The sequence below is a fragment of the Diadema setosum genome, chromosome 15, assembly GCF_964275005.1.
Source record: "Diadema setosum chromosome 15, eeDiaSeto1, whole genome shotgun sequence".
NCBI lineage: Eukaryota > Metazoa > Echinodermata > Echinoidea > Diadematoida > Diadematidae > Diadema > Diadema setosum.
This window is the reverse complement of record NC_092699.1, coordinates 12,467,511-12,487,053: the sequence shown is the minus strand read 5'-3', so window position 1 is coordinate 12,487,053 and position 19,543 is coordinate 12,467,511.

Genomic DNA, 19,543 nt, shown 5'->3' with positions numbered 1-19,543 from the left:
ACTAATCAAAACCTTGCCTGTGCAAGTCATATCCATTAGAGTTCAATATGGTCGATGTGGTGAAAATGATATTACGATTGATCAAAGGTTTTTTTTTTTATTGGTAATAAAGATTGTTAGCTAATCAGAAATAATCTTTAATATGTTTTCCCACTCTAACAGTGGGAAAACATATTAAAGACAGTTTTTTTATGCTTTGTTTATCGTACATTCGGCATTTGATAACGCAATTTGATTACATTTTCATTTTGAGATTATTAATGTCTCTTAAAATACACGCAAAAAAATGTGATTAATAATTTCTTGATAATTCAAAGTAGTATACATTGATCTGTGTAATAGAGATGAAAATGTCAATTAATATATATATATATTTTTCTTTTTTAGGGTTCATTATGTGGGAAAAGTTATGGGTGACATCGTGACAAGAAATTATTTGAATACCATTCCCATCGACCATGTATACTGCGTTACTCTTACTATAGTTGTGATTAAAGGATAATCTTCAGCATAAATCAAACTTCAAACAGGTCATGTCTCATCTTTTGTGTCTCTCTAGAAAACTTAGATATTACCGAATATTGAATGCATCGATAGATAAGCTGTCATCGTGTGTGTATGTTTTTGTGTGTGCATGCTTTTCATAAAGAATGATGCTCCAAAGGTCAAACAAATGCACCAAGATATAATATCTATACATAATGTGTGTGTGTGTGTGTGTGTGTTCGCGTGTCTGTAAAGGTATGTTATACATGTCTGCTCGTTTGGATGTAGAAATCAATGCGCAGTGTCAGAGTGGGCGAGCAGAATGTGGGAAAGTTTTACAGCTACGGGGCTCTTCAGGTGTATTTGTTTAATACATTGTAGTAGCTTTATGTTTTTAAACAACGTTGTGCGGGATAGAACATTGGTTCCCGCTGATCTTTCCAGATCTTTCGCTCCCGAATATATATATATATATATATATATATATATATATATATATATATATATATATATATATATAAAACATACATGGCCAAAAGAGAAGGGTATGTATATATGACATTTCGTTTCGCTGCGTGTCAGGGCCGTCGGAACGGGGGGGGGGGGGGGGGGGGGAGGGGGGGAAGGTAGGGGTTGGGGCGTGGCTCGGGCCTCCACTTTTTTTGCACCAATATATAGGAATACATAAGATGTAACCACTTTGGGCCCCCACTTTTCTTTTTGCTTGTTAGCTGATGAAACCGGAAGTGGCGCCAGAAATATAAGTTGCTCCCCCCCCCCCCAAACACACACATAAAAACGTGGCGATGTTAAAACACTCACACACACACAAAAAAAACAAAAAACGAAGAAGCAAATAGAATTTCATGACGATATCTACAGGTTTTCCCGGCCAATTTCGCACTTTTGTCAGTCCATTTGATAAAAGGTTCATTCAATTTAGCGAAAATCCTCGTCACTACACATTCTGACATTCAAAATTGCAAGTTGGTCGTTCAATTTAGCATTTCGATCAATGAAATTTGCACATGTGCCTTTCGAATTCGTAAAACGGGCATTCAAATTGGCACGTGCTCTTCAGTCATTCAAATTCGACGCACTGGCCGAAAGGGGTATTTCAGTCATTCGATTTCGCGTAGGGACAGTCAAAATTAAATTCAAATTAACGTTATGTTATTTCTTTTTTGAAAAGGTGATAACATTTAAACGCGTACTACTATGTGACTTTGTTTCATCCACGCATTGTTAAGCAGTAAAAGTATCATATTTTTTACGTTATACGTATAACTCGAGTTTGTTGTTCTGTAACTCCCCTTTTCTTTCATACATGTCATTTTAGGCCTATATGTATAACAGATTAACTTCATCTTCTTACAGTCATGACAACACAAGTTAGATACAGACGTATTTCTCAAGAAGACAGAAAAAGAATTATAGGAACATTTGATGATCATAACCTTGACTTCCTATAGAACTGGTCGACACACTCGGAATAAAGCGCTCAACGGCCAGATAAGTTGTGGCCACATGATGCACTATCTTCGGACTGGAAGACTCACTAAGCACATTGAAGAAAAAAAAAACTGTTGCCAAAATCTCTAAAATGAGTACGAAAATATGAAATGTAATGACGCTTGCAAAACAATAACTATGTTAAAAAAATTATGAAAAAAAAAACCAAAGCATAAACATGCGTGCTAAATTGACTGCAAAAGATGTTAAATTGGATGCCAAAAAAATGAATTTGAATGAACGAGTGCAGCACGTCCGTGATCACGTGACTATATCATTCTAAATTGAATTAACGAATAACAAATTTGGTCAAGTAGAATGAGGCTAAAGCTGAAATGAATTTGAATGAAAAGATCATAAAACTGAACTACCGAACATGTCATCTATGCTAAATTTTGCTAAATTGAATGCAGCATGCAATTAGGAATTGGACTGACATAAGTGCGAAATTGGCCGGGAAAACCTATAATAACATGACGTTAATTTGAATGAAAATGTTTGGAATTTGATTGCCCATTCGCGAAATTGAATGACTCAAATACCCTTTCAGGTGAATGGTGGCGAATTTGAATGAACGTAGAGTACCAGCTAATTTGAATGCTCTTTTTACGGATTCGAAAGCCACATGTGCAAATTTGTTTGATCGAAATGCTAAAATTGAATGCAAAAGTTGCAATTTTGAAAGACAGACTGTGCGATAACGAGGGATTTTGCTAAATTGAATGAACATTCTATCAAATGGACTGACAAAAGTGCGGAATTGGTCGGGAAAACCTATATTACATGGCAAATACGTTTTGTTTTCATGACGTGGAATGATTGTGAAAAATGTATCCCACTTTTGATAGCAACAAACGATAACAAAAAGTAGAGGTTAGAACAACAGTGGGGTACACTAAGTTAAAAGTACAGCACATCTTACATTATGTAGACCCCCAAATATGAGACGCGTGGCAAAGCGTGGGCAAAAAAGGAAAAAAAGAGAAAAAAATGAAGTTCCCCTGTGTGAGACAGAGAAGAATGGAGAGTACGCTGTATACGCTGTTATTTTCGCGTACAGATATTTTCGCGAATGAGGAGGTCGTAGACATTTTCGCGAGATGTTGTTTTCGCGAATTGACGCCAACGCTATATAACATAAATGTGCTATTACCGTAGCGCATAGAGACATTTTCTTGTGTTGTAAAATTCGCGATCCAACTGAGATTCACAAAATTCGCGAAAATTAAACCCTCGCGAAAATAGCAGCTTATACAGTGAGAAATAAAGGGAGTAGACGAGGCAGGTTGAGATGGAAGTGGAAAGAAGAGATGGAGAATGGAAAGGAGGCCGAGCAGGAGGATGGATGATTTCAAACCGTCTTTCTTTATAGCAATTCACTCCTGAAGCACCTCTCAAAGGCAGTCAGACTAGATGATTCGTTCAGACTTCAATCCACTGAATTCCGGTGTTTGAATCTGACAGTGAATTTCACTGTCTCGTTGTACAATTGGGGTAAGAACTGTTAATATAGGTTTTCCCGGCCAATTTCGCACTTTTTCAGTCCAATTCCTAATTGCTGCATTCAGTTTAGCACGATTTAGCCTAGATGGCATGATCGGTATTTCAATTTTATAATCTTTTCGTTCAAATTCATTTTGGAGCATTCAAATTACCTTTAACAACATTCGAATCAGCACTTTTTTCAGCTCAAATTCGTAAGACAAGCACCATTTCGCAAATCGTTCATTCAGTCTTGCATGATATAGTCACGTGATCACGTACACGCTGCGCTCGTTCATTCGAATTCATTCTTGGGCATCCAATTTCGCATTTACTGCAGTCAATTTAGCAGACACGTTTATGCCTCTATTCTTTTTTTTTTTTTTTTTTCGTTTTCATTTATCAGACATAGGTATTGTTTGCAAGCGTCATAACATTGCATATTTTCGTATTCATTCTTTATTCTGATATCACCTTTGCAACAGTACTTTCAAAATGTGTGTATGTGTTTATGATGTTCGATAGCGTTATTTCACAGATCCATTAATTTTAAGTTTGTTTTGACATTAGTTGGTAGAAGGTGGTTTCAAGAATACATCGTGATTATTTTTTCCATCTGTATGTTTCATTATCTTCATTTGGTGGGTTCTATATTGCGTTAATTATCATTAGGAATAAAGTTCGTGGATCAGCTCTAGCCATCAATAATTTGTTCAAGGTTATTACCCTCAAATGCTTCTATGATTCTTTCCCTGTCTTCTTGAGATATACGCCTGTATCTCACTCGTGCTGCCATGACTGGACATAAGAAAGTGAAATGATCTATGGTATTGTTGCATGTACAGTTCTGATAACATGTATGAAAGAAGAGGGGCGTTACAGAACAACAAACTTGTGTTATTTAGGGTCAAATATACCTTCACTATCATACTTAACAGTGTGTGGATGAAACAAAGATTCACATTTAAATACGCATTAATCACGGTTTACACCTTTTCAAAATAGAAATAACATTACGCCAATTTGAATGAACATGTTTGGAATCTGACTGCCCATACGCGAAATTGAATGACTGAAATACCATTTTCCGCCAGTGCTGGCGAGTTTGAATGACTGAAGAGCACGTGCCAATTTGAATGCCCGTTTTACGAATTCGAAAGGCAAATGTGCGAATTTCATTGATCGAAGTGCTAAATTGAACGAACAAGTTGCAATTTTGAATGACAGAATGTGCAGAATGAACCGTTTATCAAATGGACTGACAAAAGTGCGAAATTGGCCGGGAAAACCTATAGTATAACCATTGTATAATATAATATAAAATTTATCCATCCTCCAGGTTTATGACCACCTGTAAGTATGGAAGCCTGGGATAAGAGATGAAATCCCGTAGTTCAAACAGCCCCAGGGTTTTGATCTATAGATTGTAGTCCAATTTAATTAAGGATATTTACTTGAAAATAAAACTGGGTACTTTAGCTTGTCAAGTGACGTGGCTCCCCCTCCCTCTCTCTCTCTCTCTCTCTCTCTCTCTCTCTCACTTATATATATATATATATATCTCACATATCTTATATATATTCTTTCTTATTATACATATATATACATATATATATATCACAAAACTTATATATTCTTTCTTATTATATATAGGATTATATATATATATATATATATATATATATATATATACATATATGTATATCACATCCATGATATAATTTCTACTGAGGTTATTGCTACCATTTTGTTTGATCCCACGTATCGTTTATATTAAATAGAGGACGCCATTTTATGTGTGTGAGTGACGAGATACAAGGGAAGAGAGGAAGCTATATACTTGACTATTTTCGATTCTTTTTTTTTTTCAAGTGCAAGCCAGTATAACTTTTGGACTGTTGATCAAACTCAAAGACAATTTTTGATGCGATATAGCTATTTACCAGACACTTATGAAACATTAAATATTTGCTTCTGTCTATCATCAAGTAACGAGTTTTAAACAAGTTTGATTTAACGATGATATTTTCATTCTTCTACTTACAGCCTCGGAAGTAAATAAGAGTGACTGTTATAAACCTGCCCATATAAAAATACCAATACGGCATAAACTAGCTCGGGTGGATCTTAAATCTCATAACACATGTTTCTGCACGTTTGATATATCCTTGAATAGTTTATGCACCATATCAAACAATACATTCAAAATAACAAAAAAGTACTAAAGCAGATAGCAAATCTACAGACAATTATTGGGTACCATAAATCTCATATCCATTACTTATTTTACAATTTTGAGTTATCTTGACCCCACTTGACAAATAAAAGCGTTTTTACGACAACCAATCCCCCAACCATAAAACCAGAAGATGAGATCGACATTAAAATTCGATAAGTACACCAACAGAATCAATGTTATTGAGTGTTGATGATAATCTCAGCGCAAATACAATTTTATTTGATATTTGCATAGGAAAAAAAAAACATGATTTCTTTTAATATGTTACGCTGTATAATTTCCTTTTATAGACATAGTGGCATATAAGTAGTTCTTCGCGTAGATTTAAGCCTACATAAAACGCGCAAACGCGTCTCATGTGAACTTTATTTCCCTTGGTCGAAGGATATTAAAGGTAAACTAACCTACTGAGCGATGAACTCTCATCCTGCATGAACTTAAAATTTCAACGGGCGTCCAATCCTATCACTGGAAATGACGAACACGCATGATCAGGATGAAGATCAAACTTGGAATTTACACATCGATTCCATAATGTGGTCGTCCTTCCAGAAAATAGGTGCCATAAATAAAGCTAGATTTTGTCTTCCTGCAAATGTTTCCTTCATCTGTTCATGCTGTATTAAAGTTTGATTTTGCTCTACCTACGTATATAGCATACCCCCTTGGCATGCTTAGAGGAACAAATTTCTCGTTCATAGAAAGAATAATAACACTATCTGCTTATCGCATTAAAGAGCTCTTTGCATCGCACTGTTTTTATGTCATGAAAATTAGATTTGTCAAGATTCTTGGTTTGTACCGTTTGCATTTAAAGGGGAAGGCTAGTAACTGATCAGTGGGAATCAGTGGAAATGCTGGGAGATGATTGTTCCAATCCTTATGGGATTCATTCAAGAGTTCATTGTATATCTATTGTTGTGTGAAAATGATTTGCTTCAGAACGGTCTCATATTCAAGTAATGTGGAGATTAATGCTCCGTCACTGACCAGGGACGCTAACCTGGAAGCATTAAACTGCACATTACTTGAATATGAGACCATTCTGAAGCAAATCATTTTCACACAACAATAGATATACAATGAACTCTTGAATGAATCCCACAAGGATTGAAACAATCATCTCCCAGCATTTCCACTGATTCCCACTGATCAGTTACTAGCTTTCCCCTTTAAGACCAGTTACCTACAAACTTACTAACAGTTCCCTCCATTTTGTGCTTGATTGTATGTTCATGAAATACAAAACCGTTCATTCATAATTATATTAAGATATCTGGCGATCGAATGAATTTCACTTGTTATTGACTAGGACTTGTTTTACAAAATCTATATCATTCTCCATTTCCTGCGTTAAATTATGAAATTCTCTATAGATAACAACATTAAAGAAAAGTGAAGTTTTAATACCTCTACCTTTAAATTAGATTTTTTCTTCTTGAATTTCTCCATAGTGCTCTTTTCTATAATTGGGAAGCCGTAATCTAAGGTCCTCACTATTTCTACCTCTTTTTTTTTTAGATCTTATCACACAATTTTCTTTTACACCTCTTTTCCCCTCCCTATCATCCTCAGTACTGTATATCTTCCTGTTATTCCTTTTGTGGTTATCCTTTCCAATAAGAAAGCTGCAGTGTGTGTGTGTGTGTGTGTGTGTGTGTGTGCCTATTTTTGTCCCGTGTCTTGTTTCTTTTTAGGCAATCTCCACTACAGTTCTATTGGCTCAGTAATTAGTTATTGCGCATGAGGTTACTGCAAATTATACAAGCCCTGCTATTCAACAGTCCCCTCTTTTTCCAACAACTTCATTTTGCTATGCTGTAAAAGCCACAGTATGTAATTTTTTTTTTATTCATAGTATTTTACTTCAATATAATGTATTTATTCTGTGTATATACATGCATATGCATATGTTGCACTGTGTTAGCATCTTGTTGGAAATGAAAAATACTGAATGAAAAAAAAAAATGAAATGAAATGTTAAATACATCAGCAAAAAAAAAATATATATATATATATATATCTTAATGAAGGGAATGTGGCAGATCCTATATTTAAAAAAAGAATATCTGTAATTCCAAGTATTACTTTACGAAGCATTGTATTTTTAATGTTGTGTAATATAACCGATTTTTTTGCACTTAAGACGCTGTGATGCTTATTGTGAACACCGTTCATTAAAATGTAATACATTATTACTACTATCATTATAGTGTATATCATAATTATAGCATGCAACCTCATCAATGAATGAAGCTCAGCCCACCTGCGACGTAGGATGCACTCTTCTTGTTGATATGTGAGCATGCGTTGTAATATTTCATTTGAACAATTTCTTTTGTAAAAGTCTTGTTCATTATCAATGATGTAACACGAAAATGCTTAGGCTGTGCCCTAGATAACACAAATAATACAAGACACATGGAACTAACGAGACGAACATGTATACACACAAAACAAGATGCAAGATGCTATTATCAGGTTAATCCATTCATGTACACAGTAGCACTACATATATTTACTTCTACAATGCATCATTACAGTTAATGTCATTTTCTTTTCATTTACATCATTTAAGCTATCATTACATACACCGTGTGTATATATGTATTATGTGAATATATGACATATATGATATATTATGTATGTACGTATATATTATGTATGTTTGTCTAATATGATAATGTACACTGGTATATATATCAAAACAAATTGAGATTTATTTTTTTGGTTCCACAAAAATGGTTATGCTTTTTTGGCCAATTTTTTTTTTCGGAATTTGTGTCTGTATTAGCAGTGATTGATACATTGATATTTATTGGGTATACCGCTAACCATCCTATAGTCCTTCAGTTTGTTTGTTTGTTTGTGTCTTACTTTTTCTTTACAAATGCACGAAACGTTAATGAGTTATGAATTGCAAATGAAATTCCCTTTAATTGTCTAGTCTGGTTAGGAAGTTCGGTTACGATCAAGTAAAAGTCCGCACTTGCTTGTTTTGTTTTGTTTCTTTGTTTCTTTTTTTTAACAAGAAGCAGTATGAATGCGCTCGTTCTTGTTCATTTTTTTTTTCCGAGATGGTTTCAAAGATATACAAACTGTCTGTCATGTGATTCAGATCGTGAGTCAGACTGCAAATATTGATATCGACACTTTCAACGGTAATGAAACAAAACATAAAACACGTGTTTACATTTAGCACATTAATGACCGAATTACAGTCTTGGTAATTTCACTACGGCTCTAAAAACCAATTTTATCTGTCTATATACTACGATATATTTTTTTTACTGCTGCCATTACATTTCTTTATAGGAATGACATGACAGAAACGCCGTTGATACTGAATTGGTCAGACACGTATGCGACAATGGGAGGTTGCCGTCAGACGAAGCAAACTGTTTTTCAGACATGAGCAATTCAGGCCCTTATAGACATCAGCACAACGCATATACAAGCTCAATCTCCAACTCTTTAAAGGGGATGGCTAGTAACTGATCAGTGGGAATCAGTGGGAATGCTGAAGGATGATTGTTCCAATACTTGTGGGATTCATTTAAGAGTACATTATATATCTCCTGTTGTGTGAAAATTATTTGCTTCAGAATGGTCTCATATTCAAGTAATGTGCAGTTTAATGTTTCCAGGTTAGCGTGTCTGGTCAGTGACGGGGCATTAATCTGCACTTTACTTGAATATGAGACCGTTCTGAAGCAAATGATTTTCACACAACAGTAGATATATAATGTACTCTTAAATGAAGCCCACAAGGATTGGAACAATCATCTCCCAACATTCCTTTAACTCTTTCTGTACCAGAGATTTTTGTTCAGTGAGTCCAATGTTTTGACTTTCCTGAACTAATCGTCTCTCAAAGCATACAAAGGGTTAAACAAAGCAGAAATAGAATGTAATTGAACATAGCTGTAAAACTTGTTCACATCTTATGTTCGTGAAATTCTCATTTGAGTCAAAAATAGTAATCCCATTTTGCGTGTGTTTTCTGTGTGTGTGTTCCGGATTGTGTCTTCGTGTTTAATCTGGTTTCAAGTTTATTTCTTTTACCAGGATTTTTGTAAGTTTAGCCAGGTTTTATTTCTCTCTGTCCAATATCAAAGAAACGACAAGAAGTTCAACGAATTACCATGCCATAGAATAGGCTTTGCGTTATAAATCACGGGACCTTTATTTCTTATCAAAGTGTGGATAAAAATAGAAATGAGATATCATTTTTTTTTTTGTCTAAAACACTTGCAACTTGCCCGCATGTGAACAAATGACACGATGTTATTAAAAGTTAGAAAAACTTTATACGTATACATCGTGTTTATAATCGTACTATATTGATGTATTACATTATACATGTTTAGGAATTTGATACCGTTCAACAGAGGGCGGTATTTCAATCAATCTGCTGATTCTTGTGATATTATTCTTAATTAGGCCTATTTCGGTGCAAAATCTCTTTTTTTAACATTTTGAATACCGAATGATTAATGTCTTTTAATTTCTATACTTCGTAATATGGTTAGGGAAAAATGCATTTCCTAATGCTTTCACGATATTATTACATAAAGGAGTTTATCTTTCTCACAAGAAAGATGGATTAGTAAGATTAACAAGAAAATTAATGTTGCTAACATGTAGTTGTCCTCAGCTTGATTTGAATTTTACTTAACGCTCTCCAGGGATAGCTCGATAAGAAAATGAACAAAAAGCTGGAAAAGACACATTCCTTGATACATATTTTTAATATTTTCAAAAATTCACGTGGATGGAGATTAAATCTCTCCGTGACTTTTGGATCCTTTGTCAATGTGATTTACCAACCACGTAGAACTCAAAGAATAGGATGAAGAATTATCATAAAAAAGAAACAAACAAAATGATTATCACATATCGCTATTCTGCATCTCGGCAGTATCATGAATTCGGCTTCCACGAGGAAGGATATTATTTTGCAATGCGCTATAATATACTCTAGAAATAAGAATCTCTAGAACGTTGACATCAACGGATTGTGTCTTTAACTAATTGAGAGCTCGGAATCTGGACGGTGTGTATAAGGTTATGGGGGTTTTCTGAGCCAATCGGTACTCGACACACTTTATAGGCTTACGCACAAAGTTCTCTGTAAATCCATATATTAGACACATTGATAACTACACTCAGTAAAAAAAGAAAGTAAACACTTTTCCAGCACATATTTTTTTTTTTTTTTTTTTTTTTTTTTTTTTTAGAGAAGACTTCGAGCGAAATCATTGTGTCATATACCATACCAAAGATTGTTTAATTTCCTATCAACCTGTTTGGTTATATAAAAAAAAGAAAGTTCATGCATGAGTGAACACATTGATTTTGTCTTTCAAGACACAAAAGCAAAAATTGCAAAAAATTGACATTATGCCATTCAAATTTGCAAACGCCCTTCAAGATAGCAATGATAACAAAAAAAAAAAACAATTTAACACAATGAGAGACATGAATGAAAACTCAAAAATAAGTTTTCGTCCCCTAGTATGTCTTTATATCCTAAAACACAAACAAAGTGGGAAACTTAAAGGGAAAAATAAGAGTTTTCTGTCGAATCTAACTTGAAAATACACAGGAAGTAAGCCGCAAAGTTCATAAAATGGACAGACTTTTATTTCATTATTTTGATACAGGAATTTAATGATTCAAGAGACAAATTCAGGAACCAAATATCATTTTCAAATTCCTTAATTTAAAATAACATTTGAAATTTCTACAATTTTTGTTAATATTGTCTCTTTCATGCCATTTGAATTTGGATGTGACAGAAGATTCTTAATTTTCTCTATCATTTTTCCGTCTTTCCTCATCTTTGAGGGCTACAAAGTCATTGTAGAGCTCATAGAATGATTTTTGAAACTTGATTTGAGTTTTTTAGTGTTTTGGATTGTCTGTTCTTGTCATTGTTACATGGAAGAGCACATACGCATGAATGACAACTTGTCCATTTTTGCAATTTTTACTTTTGTGCTTTGGAAGAGAAATGTGAATGTGTTCATCCATGCGTAAAGTTTGCCTTTCTATTGACTTACCAGGTTGATAGCCAATTGAATTACCTTTAATACGGTATATAAAACATGAATATTCAGCCAAATTTTCTGTGCGAAATATGATCTTGAAAACATGTTCACCGAGTTCTTTTTTTTGCTGAGTGTATTTCTACTACAGCGTCCATTAAGGGATTCAGATTATTTCATTACTGTCAACATAACAGGAAAGAACATATAAAACAAGATGAACAAAGAAAAAATCTCAGGACATAGGAAACAGGGTGTATGTTTTATGCCGTTTTCAAGAATTCCTCATGGTATACACCTTGCAACGTTTTGACAATCGAATTTTGAAGTATATCCCCCCTCCTCCTCCTCAAAAAGGACAGATACTCTTTGAACAAAGAAGCTTCACAACTTTTAATTTTTCTACAAATCTAATTTGTATTGTAAGGTTGTTATTCAATTTCGACAACATGAAAGGTGATCTTTTCGACTCACCAATTCCCTCTGTAATCATTAATGACTGGGGTACGTCTACAATGTAGTTTTCAAACTTTGCTGACGGATTCATAAACAAGCCATTTCACTTTACGAAGATTAGAAGAATATCACAGTAAGTCGATGTTTCATTCATTACTATAGCATGACTAGTACTCTGTTCCAAATCCAACATTTAACACGAAAGAGCAACTTCGATTGAGTGATTCAATGTCTGAGGCAATCAACAAATACACAACGATTACCACTAAATGTCAGAAATGGAATAACGCACAGAGCAAATGGAAAGTAGAAATGTATGTCGAATATCTTGGCATGTGGAACATGTTGGTTCTCTTACGTGAAACAAATTGTGTTTATGAAACTAGACTTACGTGGCGTCCAATTGTAAATACCATGAATCGATTTGCTATATGAAAAGTCTTCTCCCGAGTACGATTCAGTGACCAGAATTTACGGCTATTTTGCGGAGAGGATCCGAATGGTTCTGATTGGTAGAATGCCCTAACCTGCTTCTAAAAGGGGAAATAAATAACTAAATATACAAGTCTTTAATAAATATATATTTCCCGCCATTAGGCTGTTCAAATGTTCATTTCCGAGCGGAGTGGGTTTACTTTGACGCTCAATGAACAGTTCCCCCCCTTTCCTGCTCTTTCCGTTCGGCAACTTTCTTTCGCAGTTTATTGAATACCACTAATGTTTTCGATCGCTCAATGATCGACCTGAACTTGTCCGTGTGCGTAAATTGCAGTCTTTCAGAAAGCGGCAGATCTTTAGCGGCCAAGATCTGCTCTGTGCTTAGATTTCTATCGATGAGAATGCCGCTTTCCTTCCTGGCGTCGTCCAGAAGTCTCTTGGTCCTTTCTCGCTCATTGTGCTGCAGTTTGTCGTCTATCTCCAACATGTCGTCCTGTAGATAAGTGTGTGTGAGTCCCGAGTATCTGCCAAAGGGGCCTGCACACGCTTCCTCCATCTGTTGCTCCGCAGCCGGGTCGCCTGCACAACCTTCCGACCTGAGCGCAGCCAAGCTATTTCGCAGAGCGCGACGGTACAACACGTGGTCCCTTAGGTTGTTCCGCAGACGCTTCTTCACTGTCTCATGCTGGGCCTGTTCCAAACTCTCTTTAAACTCGATTTGTCGGGTTCGCCGGTCCAGTTCCCTCTTTTCCATGTTGTTCAGGGTTTCAGCCCGGCTGTGGATCCTGGAGCTTACCTGCTGCAGGGCCAACCATCGATGATGACCGCTGGGAAAGTCGCTATTTTGTCGCCTCCAGGACGCCATAGTTCTCTATGCCGAAGCCATTTTGATGTGCAGTTAAATCATTCCATGATTCTGCAGTGAATACAAAATAATGTAAGGAGAACTCATATTAATAAGCCGTATATCAACTCTTGGAATGCTTTATCTAATTTACTGATTTTGTGGAATTGCTTTCTCAAGTGCTGGTATCACTGCTATCAGATATTTGTTCATCAATTCTAATTTTGTTCTCAGTTCTCAGAACGTGAAAAAAAACCTTCAGCATCTTGAGCTTTGTAAAATAGACCATATTCAACTGTTTTCCTTCAGTTTACAGGCTCATTACGTACATTGTGAATAATAGCAAGTTGACTACATTGACATCAACAAAACAATGTGTCAAATCCCACCTGGCAAGGGCCAACGTGATATGGGGTACACACTGCAGTGTCTCTTTAAAAATGAATGAATGAATGAATGAATAAATAAATGTATAAATAAATAAATAAATAAATAAATAAATAAATAAATAAATAAATAAATAAATGAAAAGAGACAGTCATGGAGGGCATAAATCTACTCAAAACAACATAAATTACGTTTGTCTGCAAGCATATCATGAGGGTTTAAGAAGACAAAATATTTACATTTTGTGTAAGTTGGGTACTTCTTTTTCCAAGACAACGGTTCTGCATACTTTCAGGTTCTAGCTCCTCGTGGATTTTGCTCTTTGAGACTTCAAGCAATCAGAGCTTTAGGATTAAAGAGATCTATTGGGATGATTTCATGCCAGAGCGATGATTTAATGTAGGTCTATATAAGCAAAACTAGAATGGGTCGATAAGTCGCTAAATCGAACTCGCTAAATTCAGGCAAGCTGATGTATGGACTGGCTTTATTTTTGCGACCAGTCTATTCCTGGTGGTAAATTCTGCCAGTGGAATTAAGTTATCATGAAAACATGAAGGTCAAATGTGAAAAGAGAGGAATGTGGTGGATCCAAGAAGATAAATTGCTTTTGCCATTTTTAGGGTCAATAAACATTATAACCATTACCAGCACACAACATGACGAAATAAGGGATATCCCCTTTTCATAATTTCAAAGGCAATATCAAATATGGGTACAAAGAAAAGGAAGACTTTCTGAGCATTCCGTTGTAGTTGGGACATATCCTTACCATTTTTACATACTCAAGTAGACATTGAATAATTTTCCTCGACACTTGGCACGTTTCAAAGTTTCACCGTTTGTCGTAAATTTCATGGGGGAGGCCTCCCAGTGACAAGACAGACGCTAAAGGAACTCGTTTTTCCTTATCAGTGCAATTTGAAAGGAAGTGATTCGAGGAATTGACACATCAGTCAACATGTTTACGTTAAAGCTTACCAGCATCGACAAGGAAAAGCAGATAAGATGCGGCGAAAATGTATCCATAACTTGTCCCCTTTCAAATGCATCTCCGAAGAGCTCAGCGGATGCCTCCAGCGGCGTACAGCAACTACGATGTTAGTGAACAAGTTTATTTCGTTTCATCGTTGTCGTACACTGCATATACTTTGTATCCAGATGTAAAAGATTGACCATTTCCATCGTCGACACAGGGGTTGTGGTCGGTCATCTATTCTATCACCGAGTATAACGCGAAACAATGATAAGAAATGATAATAGCGTCTCTTAAAAAGGAAATTCCCTTGTGCCCCTTCAGGGCCATCCAAAGAGTTCCTCAAAGAATTGAATGATTCTATCTGGAGTCCTTCATTCCACACAACCAGTCAATGTTTCATCGGTGTGGTGTCTATTAGGCTCGAGACCAACGTTCCGTCACGTAGTTACAAAAAAGGCGCGTCCCTTGCTCTTTCATCATGTTCCATGTATTTAATCAATAATCGATCTCTCTATTGTGCGAAATGTGAAACAGCTTGCGGGTTGAGTGCACACATTGAACAAAAGACCACTGCGGTCATGTTAATAATTTTCTGAAGTATACACTGAACATCATCCAGACTTGTAATTGAATGCAATTTGGCGTACCTCCACGAGATTTCGTCTGATTCTTTTTATAATATTTTTACAGACCTTGTTTGCTGAGCTTTGATTTACTTCGCACAACGAGAACAGAAGAAGAGTTTAAGTGAAGTAGAGAATAAAATACGCCTGAGGGCGCTAGCTCCACATCGATTCAAAAGCGAGAACGTGGACACATTCGAGAATGCCAACCGTTTCCTCCAGATGGCATACCTTTGACATTCTTTTTGAATTCAAGCGCATGTGACTGAGCTAAGAACTCTACTACGCAAAATATCGACCATGCTACGGTGGAAGGCCATTCTGGCGTTTTCAAAGTCATTTGGTGTTGCAAACTTATCATTTACACTCTCTACCACCTGAGTTGGTTGTATGGGTTGGTGACTACCATGTCAACATCATGTCTTCACTAGAACCTCAGCATTGAGGTCCGACCTCTCGAGGTCAGGAGTAATTATCTCGACTTCTTTTCACACATGGTCGCCTCTACAAAACACAAAGTGGTGGTTGATCGATCGTATTGATCGACCCGGTTGTATGATCACTATCTTTTGTGCAACCGTCATCACTTACACTACGAGTAATAGAAACTGTTTCAAAAACACACGAAGAATGACCATTTTCTTTTTTTTTCTGCTGTAGCTTCCCTTTGCCGTATTTATTCTAAGATTGAAGAGTGACACTTCAATGCAAATGAAGATGAATCTGCTTGTTTAAAAGGGGGCTCACAAAGAGAAATGATGATACCTCAAGCAAACAACATCTGCTACACTCGGACCAACTACAGATAGCTGTACAAAATACAGTCAGTTGATAACTTTTCATCGTCCTCCACAAAATGTAAACTTTTAAAGAATGCTGCGATATACTGTTTTTGTTGTTGTTGTTGTTGTTGGTTGTTTTTTTTTTTGGGGGGGGGGGAGGGGCGCATTTTTATCGCCTTTGCAAGACTGATAAAACAAAATCTAATGTCTTCCCTCTGCTCCAATGCTTATACCAATATGTCTTTTCCTGTTTCACATAATTTGTGCGCTCGAAGAGTTCGATAGAAGAGGAAGTTAATTCCAGTCTTGTCAATTTTGGGTATTGGGATTAATCCTGGTAGAAATACAGAAAAATAATTATAAAAAATGGATTTTTGTCATGATTCCAAGAAAGATCTTCCTTATGCAACAAGTAAGGTATCACTGGGAAGCCTTTATTTTGCTTTATATCTGAGTGATGATGAACTTATCAAACTTTAAGATGTTTAAAATGGCGCTTAGTCCGTTTTGCGATCAAAACTCTTCAGTCATGGTTTAGTTTTTCTGTACACTGTGCAATAAAATTCATTCCTCTTCTAGAGATTCTTTGAATAAAAAGTATACTACAGTAATGTATTACGCGATTTTGTTCCTCAAATATTGACTCGAAGCTATATAGATCCGACATATCCGGCAGTGCTGTTTCTTCCGTCCTCTCATTTTCCGTTACTTTGTTTTCCAGCAATACGCATCCTCTGAATCCGTTGTCATAAAAAGCTTTCCTCAAAATATGTTGTCAATTCCGTTAACTTTTCTTTTCAATTTGAAGGGATAGTACTAGTTTTGATTGAGATGGGACCTCAGGTTTTCAACTTTTCTTTGTGAGATAGTAAGGAACCTGAAATTCTGACGTGTCTGAGAAGAATTCAAGTTTATTTGATGAAAATGGGTTTGAAATGACCAAGATATCTAAACAAATTGATACCAATAGAAGGTGGACCCGAGTTTTATCATGATCGTTTTGTTTTACTTTGCTTCCCGAAATTTCAGCCTTTTAAAAACCGAATTTCCTCAAAGACACTATGAATTCTTGTTTGAATGGGATGCTATTTAACCTTTCATAAAGTGAGTTAAGTATGTCACTAAAAGTTAAAAGCAGAATCCTCATCTCAACAAATATACCATCCCTTCAAAGTTTGGCCGTTGACATTCAGTCCACTGGAGTGAATGACATGACATTATTGTTGGCTTCATTCTCATTATTATATATCCCCCCCCCCCCCCCCATAGCCTCTTCCATCCTACTACTCATTCTCCTGGAACGTCAGCTGATACCCTAACTTAGTTCAATTCAATTCAATTCAATTCAATTCAATTCAACTCAATTCAATTCAATTCAATTCAATTCAATTCGATTTTATTGTCCGTTTCTGGAAATTTGTTTTGTTTGCATGCATACCCGGTTACATCGGTACATTACACAAAGCACACGTATAACATAGATACATGCATGTGTATAGACATGATAGACACACAAAAAAATGCACAGCAATACAATATCACTATCATTATAAAAAATACATAACATTAAAGAAATATTAATAGGTATGAGTCAACATTGTATTGGATGTGGTGTACATATAATATATAGGCGTGTATGAATATGTGTCAATTAATAATAACTATATAAAAAAAAATTAAGCAATACAAATGAATGCATGTTTATGTAAATAATAAATAATTGTATAAAAATCTTGAAGGTTATATACGTGTGTGTGTGTGTGTGTGTGCATGTGTGTGAAAGTACAAAAATGTGAATCTGTGTTTTTAACAAAAATATATATCACACCACGGTAATAATCATTCTATTTATTCCTGAATTTCTATTTTCACTTGGCTTTCACCTTTGGCCTTTGACCCAATAGCCCAGAACTTGCCCTGCGAATTTTTAGCTCAATTCCTTAGGAAAACACAGAAAGACGCAAGATATTTTGATGTACTGGTACTTTATTACAGGATATAAGCCTACTGTGTTGTTTTGTACAGTCTCTGTCTTACGTTTTCACCACTAAATGTACTTTAAGTACAATTGTTGCCACAAAAAATTGTAAACACTGTAGACATAAAAAACTACACTTTGCTCGCACTATAGTATTGGATGCTGAAATATGTGTTGTAATAAAGATATGTATTTCAACTATTCAAACACATACTTATCCTGAATTACTTATGAACACTGACTGATATACATGAATGCTTATGGTATATACATGGACAGGCAACTACACCATCAAAGTTTTGGACGTATACTTTCATTCGGTCCTGAACTAAGCTGGTCTTAATAACAATCAAGCTGATTATAATTTCCAATACACGAGAACATATCATGCATGCATACCGTAGTATCTAGTACTCGTTTTACACATGATTATATCTCTGTCTCGGATATCACCAGTTTTTGTGCTTTTCCTCGGCGGTATGCCACAGTGAGCGCCAACGCAAAACATAAAACAGATAGCCAACCAATTAAGAGACTGCTGATGCTGAACGATGATCCTACATTAGAGGGAAAAAAGAAATGCAAGAAATGGATCTTATTACAGTGCCTGCTGTATTATCATAATCATTATCATCATGATTACCAGTGCCATAACCTTCTCAAAGGAGTCTGCCCCCCCCCCCCACCCTGTTTGCTGCTTTTGGTAAATGAGCAGATGAGGTTTCGTAATACATGCAACCTCTTTACCTGTTTGGGCCACCATCGATACGACCGACGCTAAGCTCTGTTTCAGATGGTTTTATAGTTACCTGTATTGATTTCTAATTCTTATACATCAGATTAAAGAACTTCGCAACTTTTTCTTTCACAGTCATGTTTTCCATAATGTTTGCTATTGTTGTGTTGTTGTTGTTGTTGTTGTTGTTGTTGTTGTTGTTGTTGTTCTGTCCAAGCCTTCTCCTTTGAAATTTCCTGCGATAAACCTATTTATGGTAACAATTGCATTTGAACCAATAGACTAGAGTAATACACAATTTCAAAGTGAATGAAATCAACAATGTGAAACCTGCGTGTCTGATAGTGTGCGACATTAGTTGTTGATATAGAATAGGCGTACTTCACGTAATCCTGTCCAACAAAAGCATCAAGGATCAAGAACACGTCGAGCTGCAATTTTGAGCTCCTCGGTGAAACGAAGAAACAGTTTTTGAGAGCACAGCAAGCAGATATGCGTAAATAACTGTTTACCCTCTTCGTGCTAAATCGATTTAATGACTCTCTGCCATG